Genomic DNA, 11,568 nt, shown 5'->3' on the forward strand with positions numbered 1-11,568 from the left:
CAGCCTCAGCTGTCAATCATTATGTTTCACCTTGTCTTGATTTAATTAAATAAGTATTTATTTAATATATGACATACCAGTGTGATGATAATTACCTAAAATGACAGAAACCATCTCTGAGAAAAAAATATTGATTTAACATGTTCTTTGAGTTTTTAGTTTGATCCATGTCCCAACCACTAACATGGAATAGGCGGGATTTACTACCTACACTTCAGCCAGCCACCAGGGGGTGATCAAGATGCTTTGGCTTCACTTTGGGGGAGCTGTCATGTCCATCTTTATATATTCTCTATGCTCTGCTCTGTCTAAAGATAACAAAATCCTCCTTCAACCAGCTTGCTAAGCTATGCTAAGCTTACCTATGCTAAGCTAACCTTATTAACTGTACATCCGTGAGAGTCATCTCAGTCTTCTTGTTTATCTCTTGGCCAGAAATTGAAATGAGCGTATAATCAAAATAAGTAATTTAAACATGAAAGTATTGCAAAACTTTGTGTCTAAAAACTGTAAATAGAAGGCAGATTTTTTTTATTTTGACCTCCATCCACATTTATCTCTGCTCAAAGAAACCAGTACTGTATCTATGCACGTCATGATGAAACAGCTTTCAGGATCTGACCAAACACACATACTGTAGATCTAAAGGGAAAGAGACACTTTCTGAATAAACTGCAGGTATTTGTAACAACTCTACTGCCGTAACAATCTACATCCTGTCCTCATCGTCCTGCCTCCGTCTGGAATCAAACCTCTGTCCTGAAGATTTACGAATGACAATGCTTTTCAATAACTTCAGGATTAAACCCACAGTCTCTCCAGAAGGTGCACTGACTACCACAATAACCGTAATGGTTCATTCAAGGGTTTTGTCAACTCGAGGTGTTATTTATGTGTTTAGAAATCTTGCTACAGACTCCTGCTATGTTTCGGTTTTGTGGTGTCACATACACTATTGAGCATCTACGTTCAATCTTTTGTGATATCAATCTGCCTCAATCAGAGATGCACTTTATCAGTTACCACGTGAGCCATTTGCATTGTGCCATGTGTCAGACAAGATTAATTTTGTACAAGTTTTATTTGAGGTATTTTATATTATCGCTTATTTCTTAGTAAACGTTAATGAAAGAGATTGATCTGTTTATTTATTCAATCAGTAATGATGACTAAATGAATGGGATGCCAAACATAGAGATTTAGTCTGAAAAGCATAACGATTAAAGCAGACCCTCATGCTCTGCCAGCCTCTGTCTTTTCAGGGTATAATGTATTTGTAACATGAAATGATCTCATCTGTGTTTCAGCTATAAGTCTTGTGTACTGTTTGGAAATCTGTATTGTACAATTTGACAATATAATGATTAAATGCATGAGGCCGAGGGGCATTTCACATTGTTTAATAGGTATATTTCTATTCATGATTAAAATGTTTGCATTTCAAGAATTCCTGTGATAATTGACAGGCCTTTGATGTGGTAATGATTCAGCAACTGCATCAACGAAAAGGGAAAAGTTCTGTTGTCTTGCCATTGCTTGCTCAAACTTGTTTTTGTTTTTTGTTTTTGTTTTTGTTTTGTGAATATACAAATTGTATTGCTATAGTTCTATCGACATGATAAAAAAAAAAGTGTCCTGTTTACCATAAAGTGCCCATTAAAGGAACATTTTGACATTTTAGAAAATGTGCTTATTTGCTGAGAATTCGATGAAGAGATTGATATTATGTCACATTTGCCCTTTAAAGATTGGGTTGGTAATCCTGGAAAAGTTAGATAGAGCAGGCTAAACTTTGACCCTCTTGCCGAAGCCATGCCCATGTGAACATGCACTGCCTGACAACTGCTCGAAGCTGACTTTTAACTCACTGGCTAACCTCTGGCCCTCTTCCCTGCTTCAGTGGAGTATGTCTCTACAGCTGAAGACTCCGGTCATGCACAGTGAGAGCACAGGCAGGCAAATAAGATATAAAGTTGTTTAAGAACAAATCACCAACCCTACCTTTAAGTATGAGGCTCCAGCCAATAGGCAACTGGCTTAATTTAGCATAAATAATGCGAATAAGGGGGGGAAATATCCCTACAAACTAAAAGTGCAATGCAAAATCCTCTTCAACCAACTTACAGCCTTTGTGCTAAGCTAAGCTATGCTAAGCTATACCTTAGTAAGTTAACATAGCTGAAGTGGTGGATGCAAACAGCTTCATGATTGCATCCACCACCTCAGCAATAATGTGAATAAGCACATTTCCTCCAACCTGTCATATTATTCCCTAAAAAACAACTGACTGACAATCCAGTGCATGTTCATTGTAGCATTTTATAATATTAAGGGTGCTGTGATATAATATATGTTGATCAACAACAAACATCAGGGAATTTAATGGTCAACAAAAAAAGGAAATATGTTAATATGTCATGTGTGAACTTCACAGAATGAATGAATATCTTACATGTACAAACTTGCAGCGTTTTCCCACCGAAAACGGTCACAGTCATTGAAATCCTCAGCATCGTAATCATCGTTGGTGAATAATTGATTCTCCCTGTGCTGATATCGAATCACTGTACAGAGTTGTATCAGTTGTGCATAATTCATGAGTGGCGATTGCATCAGATATGGTAATAATAAATGTGTTTGGGAACATTTCATTTGTGAGTTTTAATGGGCTTCAGTTTGACAGTGAAGCACTCAGCTCACTGCTGTAATATGCACAGACTCAGCAGGTACAGAAGCTGCTCCCAGGGGAAAAAGGAAACACCTCAGCTTTTCTCAGTTTACTCCGGAGTATTATTGGCTTAATCCCACTGGGATCAGATTTGTCTTGTTATGTAACGTGGAGGAGAAAGAGCCACAGTGGCATCACAGTCACCCAGAGCGAAGCGATCTTTTCACAGTGTGCAGGTAGGGAGGCAGAGTGAGGTCGAGTGTTCAGTCTATTTCTTAACATCTGAAATAGCACAGCTGATGAGCCTAAAGACACAGCAGAGAGGATCTTGAAACCTAGTGACCCAAATTGTAATTTGAGGAGTGTCTGTTCGCAGAGATGTGAAAAGAGTTTGCATTTTACATTTTTAATGCCAGAGAGAGATCTCCCACTTTGTGAAGACATCAGACGAGAGGCTGATGGCTAATGTCAGCAGTGATGTGATAAAAGCGTCCTCCACCTCCAGTGTCACCATGAAATAAATGGTCTGACACTTGCCTACTCATGTGACCGAGTACAAAGAATGAGGAACAAGAGGTTATCAGAGAGAAGTGAGAGACTGAGACAATTAAAGACCAAGAAAAAATCTTGGAGTCTCTTATGAATGTATGTGACCAATGAGTGTATCAATGCATATCAATCTACAGAGTCTGATTTGCTTTAGTAGACTCGTGTCAGCACATTATATCCTTACAATAACAGTCCTTTGACTCATGTTCATTGTGTGTGGTAGAACATCTTTAGTGGCTACCGACTGACACCGTCTTAAGGTTTTTATTCACGGCTGCTGCGGTAGACAACTGACTCACCTAATGTGGAAATTTGCTGCAGGGCGGTGGAAACTCTACTGGAAAGATACTGTGTGTCCTGTTGTGAACCCCCATGCATGTCTGAGGATTTATATTAAAGCATAATAGTCCCTTTGTAGGTCATGTTTTTTTATATTTATATTTTGTTACATGTTCAAAGCTGCGTTAGTGGAACAGAGCCTGCCATTAAAATTGCAAAGATAAAGAAGCAGCTACATTGTGTTTTTAAAGTTGTTTTATTTTCGTGTTGGCTTCCTCTGGTGCAAAATTAACATTTCAAAAGACAAAATAATAAACAGTTTGAAGTTCTACTGTTTGTTTGTCATCTGAGTCGTCTGAGGTCAGACTTTACAATAATCTTCCCTCAATCACATATCTTCCATTACTTATGTTTATATATTATTAATTTGCAACATGTCACAATTTAAAACCAAATGCAGGATGTGAGTCATGCTGCTCATGTTCTCCTGCACATGTGTACTTGTGAACAAAATAAACAAAACAGACTCGCTTGAAAATCCTTGCTACATAGCTCCCCTAGTGGTCATAAACACCAAAGGGTACCTTGATGACATGTAGTAACTAACAAATAGAGCAAAGCAACCAAAGTCATAGTATATATATATATATTAAAAACCAGGCTGGCTTACATTGAACTGAGGAAGCAGTTTGAAGAAGTTTGCGCTCTTTAAAACCTTCCAAGACCTCAGAGAACAGAACAGCTTGTAGGTCAATGTAGAAAATCTGAGATTGAGGTATAGTATAGTTTAGGACAAGTATCATGTATCTTGTAGCTGAATGAACCCAGTAGGATTAATCAAGTTTGAATTTAAATTAAGTTAATTTTTAAAACATAATTCAACAGAACAGCCATTAAAAGTGCTTTACATAGGATATAAACGCATCATAGCAAATTATACAAAAACATTAAACAATTTTTTTAAAAAGCATTTAGAAAGAAATAAAAGAAGTTAAATAGAGATTTATAAAATCTGAAATAAAAGACTTAAAGTAACAATGAAGTGTAAGAAATGAAATTTATTATATTTCTTATTTTATTTTATTTGAGGAAGGTTTTTAGAATTGATTTAAAAGAACTAACAGTAGCAGCAGGCCTGCAGTTCTCTAGGTGCTTGTTCCTGGTTTGGTGAGCATAAAAAGTGCTTCTCCATGTTAAGTAAAAGATGAAATGGAAAGGATAATTTTTCCAGGGATAAACAAGACACTCCGACCTGAACAACCACTCACGCAGCCACTTTTCATACTGAATTTAGTTTGCAAACAACAAAGGCGGCCGCAGCCCTGTTGTTGGGAGACGACTGTGTCCCAACAATCTGAATGATATTGCAACGGATGTAATGTCTAGTGTAACAACTTGTCACTGGAAACATTTGTGGGAGACGGATCAAAGCTGCTTTGTAGTTGGAAGAATTCAGGAGGGAAGAAATTCAGTCTCTTATACGTGAGCTATAGAGACAAACAGTAGAGACTCATTTGCAAGTAAACAAAAAAAACCAGGCTGGTGGTTATTTGTTAGTCAGAATCATTTAAATGTGGTCAAATGTCTGGAGATAGAGTGTATGTACGTCTCTACCTTAGTCTTGAAGAGTCTGTGAGCGGAGAAAAATAAGAATGAACTGACGACAGTTAAATACAGAAATGGACCATTTCCGGTCTGGAAACAACAAAGTGCGTCACACATAAATGTCGCAGGATTTTGGGGTAACAGCAGAGCAGGGTTGTTTTCTATATTAGACAGACTCTGTATCTCTATAGTTACACCACAACACAACCACACAACCCCACAGACACAACAATGCCGCCAGCAAGAGACGCTGCAGACGATGGGTCAGAGCACTTTGGAGCCTCAGCAAGGTTATGTATTGTTGTCTGTCCTATTTCTATTTCATCCTCTCCCGTTTCATTGTCCTAATGAATTTTTAATTGTCTCTCTAAGCTCTTAAGGCAAGAGATGTGTGTCAGAACCGATAAAGCACAGAGACCACCTGTGGCTGGTGTCTGTTTTTGGCTCGACGGAGGGAAAGGGCAAAGGCAGAGATGGCTGAGAGGGCTGACAGGGAGGGGGGGGTTTGGAACACTGTGTCTCCTCCACAGGGGCAACGACAAGCCACCTCCACTCCACGATCACGGGAGTCCAAATAATCTGTAAGACGATACTGGAAACAACTGGGGTTATCTTTATCTCTTTGTCATACTCCACTGATCCCAGATCAACTGCTAGAAAATGTAATTCTTCCTGACGCTTTAGACCAAGTGTGAGAAGTGGAGGAAAGCAGGATGACTTTGATTTGAACAGATTGGCTGATTATCTTCAGTTAATGGTGAAAAGATTAACATGTCTTTGTGCTGACAAAACTGAAACACATTCAGGATGAGGGAATAGGAGCGTGATAATTATGTTGCATACATTTTATTGAAAGATAATAGTTGGTAATAGATACTTGGTGATTCAGACTGAAAGAAGAACATCTTTTGTTTAAATGTATACTGGGAGCCACTCAGCACCTCCTTAATAAGATGAAAAAAAGACTGAGTTGTCTATTTCAATATGAAACACTTGAAGCAATAATTAGACATAATGGGAAATGTGCTTTTTGCTTTTCTGGCAGCTCCATCCCCCGACTCTGGCTCCAAATGCACCAGATGGCCGCGTTCAGCTATTTTAGTTAAAAACAGGGGAAAAGTATTTTATCAATTCAAACTTTTGTTTTCTTTCTTCTGTCTTCTGATCTATCCATCTACTGTTGAACTGCTGTTCATGGAGTGCATACGATATAAGAGAGTGTGAGTCTGAGATGATTGAACTCCTCTACACCAGTTCCATCTTCATCTGTCCCTCTTGCTCAGTCCCACACTTCACAGACACGTCAGTCAGATTATTCAGCCGTTATCACAGCGTGGTCCACAAGAGGCCCCCTGCACGACCAACCGAGCCCGAGTCGAGTGCAGACTGTTGGTCTCCAGATATATTTCGAGTCCCTGCTGACATTGTCCACTATAAATACACACACCTGCACAGTTCGTCGAAAGTCTCCTCGATAAACTCACCATAGCACTTATGTTGAGTGGTCCTGTCTGTGCGGCTTGTCCTCGGGCAGAGTAGTGTCTCTGTATTATTCATCACAAGGGTTTTACTGTGTTTGAGGAGGGTGGTATTATAACACAACCGATATGACCCTGGGAGTCATCAGTTCCCCAACTGGATGCACAATCCTTGTTTAAAAAGCTGGAAGGATTTAAAAATGTATCTGTCTGTCACATCATTACCAATAAAGAGGACAGTGAAAAATACTGAGCACCTTCCTCCTTACTAAAGAATATTTAGATTCATCTATTTATCAAAATCACATTTGGTGTAAAGTGTCAATTAAGATTAACAAACCAAATCAAAATCACACTTGATTTATAAAGTGCCATATTAGGTTGAAATACAAGATGCTTAACAAGTCAAAATACAAGAATGGAATAAAATGCTACACCGCAGCAATCAAATTAAAATAAAATAAAGCAGCTAGATTAAGATACAATGAATTAAGAGAACGCAAAGTTTAAGAGATAGGTCTCAAAATTGAAAGATGGATGACAGTGTCAATGACAACTCCTTATTTCACTTTTTTCATTTTAAATGTTATGTCTTAAACCTAGAGTTAATCAGGCTTTGTGTTTAAGTATATGCATGTGCGGTGTACTGCACGTATTGAATGTATGTAGGGCTGGGTAAACATATAAAAGGCCTTTAGTACAACCTTTATCTCTAAAGCCTGTTCAGCGCTCGTTCACGCTGCTTTGAACTGATGAGAGCTGAAGTCATACGCCTGGACTGCATGGCAGAGAGTGAGTGGGTGTTTGCTTACTTTATCAGAATCCTGAGTTATGTAAAACCTCAAAACAACTGTGGGAAATGCTAAAAGCGAAGCAATGAAGTCGCGTTATTTGAACATGAAATGTTACTTAACTCGTCACAAATGCTATAATGGGAGACTGATAAAACCATTTTGAACTCAGATCGTTGACATTTTGTGGAAAACAATTTGCTCAGCTAGGACTCAAAAGTGTGGAAAATAAAAAGCAAGTCAGGGACAACTTCGAGGCTGAGCTTTTTCTCAGCCTTTAATAATATACACAGGCTCCAACCAAGTAATGCACTTAAACTTTCATTGAGTTCGTGGTTTTTTATTACTTTTTCATTCATTAATTTGTTTGCATTCAGCATGTGAACATCAATTCAATAAATGTTTTTTACATGCTATATAGCTTTAAATGCGGTTTAAAATGATGATGCCAGTTTTTGTTTTTGTATTTTAAAACATAAGGACACAGAATAAAAATACATTAAAATTGTAACTTATTATTGAAAAATATTTATACTTATAGTATTTAGATTTTTTATTTGATACTTTATGTCCTTCTGCTTTGTGTGTTTTGTATGAATGTATATACACACCCTCCCATCAGCGGGAATCGGTTTGTGCAGCGTGGCGTGGCGTGGATGTCTCTGTTTGCCTCCATCACACCTGTGACTTCCTGTAGCCAGAGGCCTCACCAGCTTTCATAACAGCCATCTGCACAAGGACACCGGGCTGTAAACGTCACTCACACTGCACTACAGACATCCAGCACAATAAAAAAAAACAAGTTCACGTCTCAAAATGCGTCAAGGCTTTCTAACATCCGCACCAATGTAATGTGTGTTTCCACTTTTTGTACAAACAACAGTTCAGATCCTACTGTTTTGCACTGAAATACTCAAATTTGGACCTTCTGTACTTTATCTCATTTGGCATTTACAGTATACAAGGGCCTAAATTTTCACATAAGCAACATTTCCATTTATTTCCCCAAGAAATCGTGGTGCAAGTTTATCCTCCAATCCTCCTTATTATCAGATGGAAGAGAAAAGCTGCCTTTAGTGTTGGCCACTCGGCTCCATTGTGCTGCCAAGAGACACTGATCGTGTTGGTGCCACTCAGCTCTTATTTGCATTAAGTCCAGTGAGACAAAGAGGGTGTGGTAGCCCTGGTGCCCACTGTGGGTTACACTATGTGCACCTGTACATTTGTATCTTTAACAGGATCAACAAACCACACAGGGTCAAACGGTCTCTTCAAACGTCTCTCCACCACAAATTCTCCAAATTAAAGTTGACAGGGATTGTTGAAAATTATGCTTTTTTGTTGAACAGGTATTTAAAGGATCTTTTAACAGGTACACATAGAGCAAAAATCAACTATGCGCATGCACATAAGAAGTTGAGTTCGAGAGCCATCGATTCCACCTGCACTTCAGGGTCTAATGTGTTGATGGGCAGTGTGAACCCGTTATAACCCCCTCCCCGCTATGTCAGTCCGACCCCATTCTCATCACCATGGTGACAGCCCGGCAAGCCACGTGTCTGTATATAGTGAATGTGAAGTACTTGCAAGTACTTTTCTGCGTTTCATCCATTTTTTCCTTAAAAAATATTTTTTCCCTAACCCCCCATAGTCTAGCATATACAATTATATGATATTTGCATATACATTCTATGATACTGTTGTAAATCAGTGTTGCACAATGTAAATTGGGATTACATTTTTTTCCATCAATTGTGGGAAGCAGAGGTATACTTAAATTTTGTTAAAAAATATTAGTAAATTGTTTGGATACAGTTGGTATAATAAACCTTTAAATCCTTGGGGAAACTTTTCAAAAATTATTGTTAATACATCAGAAAACATTGCATAGTTGTTGAGGTAACTGTGTTTCAATGCATCTATAAAATATTGTTACACCAACATAATTGAGATTCTATGTTTTTATGTTGTACGTTTACTTAATATTTGGATAAAAATAACTTCCTACAAACTTACAAATATGATGACATCACCATCAGGATTCAGTAAGAAAGTTTTTTTTTGCCGTCTTGGTCGACCTGACCCGTCCTGACAGGCTCGCAGCTGTCGTTCCTCCTCTTCCTCGTCCTTATGGTAAACAAACACATCAGACAGCACCTGCAGCTCCCCCACTTACATCACCTCGTCTGCTTGACATCTGCCAATCTGTGCATTGATACCTTTCACCACCTTCTCAGAGTTTGACATGATTCGTTCAGAGCCTGTCTTCATTCAAGACTGTGACATGGTGTGTCTCAGTTATATAATGGTTCGTTTTGAAACAGATTTTTATTGTAAGGTGCAAGTGCTACGGAAAATGAGGTGCCACTAATGACGAGGAGTGCGGTAATCTGGTTCCCCCGTGTTGATCCTTTGTCCTGCCGTCATCAGGAACTGTCAAAGAGCTGTTGGGTTTGTAAGTGGAGTCATTTATAGGAGTCGATGATGTCTGATATCTCAATATACAATTATGACGTTAAGCACATAGAAACCGAGGAGGTTTCAAATCTTGATGGACTACATGCACTGATTGTTCAATGTTTGGACTAAAGTGTCATGTTTATTGACCTTGAATTTCAAAACGATGTGTACACTTTGAGGTAACCAGTTGAAATAATGCTGAATAAAATGGTGTAATACATGATTGGGTGATAATTTGTTACTAATGCTTTTAAAAACAGGCAAAAAAAGGCAAAAGACAAAAGTGTCATGGTCGACAGGAAGACAATACGAGGGTTAACCCAATTCCCTGTGTTGAACTTCTGCAGGTTGACTTCATAGCCCTGGAGGAGTTGCCTGTAAAAGGATAGAAATGTTGACGAAGCATGTGGCTATATCATTTTTTTTAAAGCATAGAGCATATCTCCATTCCTGGATCCTTGTCTAACAGCTTTCCTTCAATTTGTTTTTTATTTTACTTTGTCTTATTGTATGTTTTTAAATGAAATGTCTATGTTAGAAACTAAATTGCCGACTGTGTCAATTAACCGACTGCTTTACCATTATTTTGAGGAAATGTAAGAGTTGCTCTCAACATCTGTATTCCTTTGGAGCACATTTTCACTTTGGGATTTCCTCCACCTACCTTGCAGATTAGTTTTGGCTCTGTCAGGTTGGCCGTGTATTGCCTGTGAAAAGGGATTTTCAGGCAATTCCACTGGTTTTCATTGTGATTCAAGACAGAGCGTTCGCGTTGGCCCCTGCAGGGATTTCATGCTGCTGCTCGGAAGTCATTCCATTGTTGACAGCTCTCGCGCCTTTGCCGCACAGTTCTAGAGAGTTGTATCAATCTAAAGTGTTTGGCAATGTAAAGCAGCTTTCCTGTCCAGAATCACCCTATACTCATCTCAGTTCACTGCAGTGTTGTGTCTCACACGCCTCCTCCCCAGGACGCTGCCATCGGCTGCACGCTTCACAGTGAAAATGCTGTTAGGTTGGGTGACGAACAAAACTCCGCTCATGCTTGTATGAAATGTCTTAAGAAATTCCAGGCTGTTCCACACCTTTTGTCAAGGGTTGCTTCCTTTCTTCAAACATATAAAGGTCTTGGTAATCTAATGTTTTATTCATATATACATTTTTAAGTCTATTGATGCTTCAACAGTGAAAGGGCCTTTTACATTTCCCTGCATCTGCACATATTGACAAACAAAATGATGTTTGTTTATGTTACTCTTTCAAAGCATTTGTAAAAAAAACAAAAACAAAAACACGATATCTGTGCAACCACATATATGTAAATGCTGTTTTATTGTCGGATCGACCTGTCACTAAGAGTGATTGTATTCCAGGTCCTTGACTCTGTCAATGCAGTGCTTCATAGCGTTTATTTTCTGAAAGTGTATTTATTTAATTAACTGAAGTCACAATCATGTTTTAACTGTCTTGAATATCTTTTGATTGTCTGTTTTATTTATATTTTCATTAAAAAAAATGCTTTTTATTTGACTAAGTTTGAAAAATGTGACAAAATATTAAATAAAAAACATTAAACATTAATTTCACCCACTGGCCTTGCAATACATTCTTAAATTTATTATTCTCATAAACTACTTTCTTTCTTTCTCTGAGGGGAAATTTTTTTAATCATGTTTTTAAAGTTGACAAATGACCCAGAAACATTTTGCTTCACCTGGTAACATTCAGGGTTGATTAGTTT

This window comes from Hippoglossus hippoglossus, chromosome 3, assembly GCF_009819705.1.
Source record: "Hippoglossus hippoglossus isolate fHipHip1 chromosome 3, fHipHip1.pri, whole genome shotgun sequence".
Taxonomy (NCBI): Eukaryota; Metazoa; Chordata; class Actinopteri; order Pleuronectiformes; family Pleuronectidae; genus Hippoglossus; species Hippoglossus hippoglossus.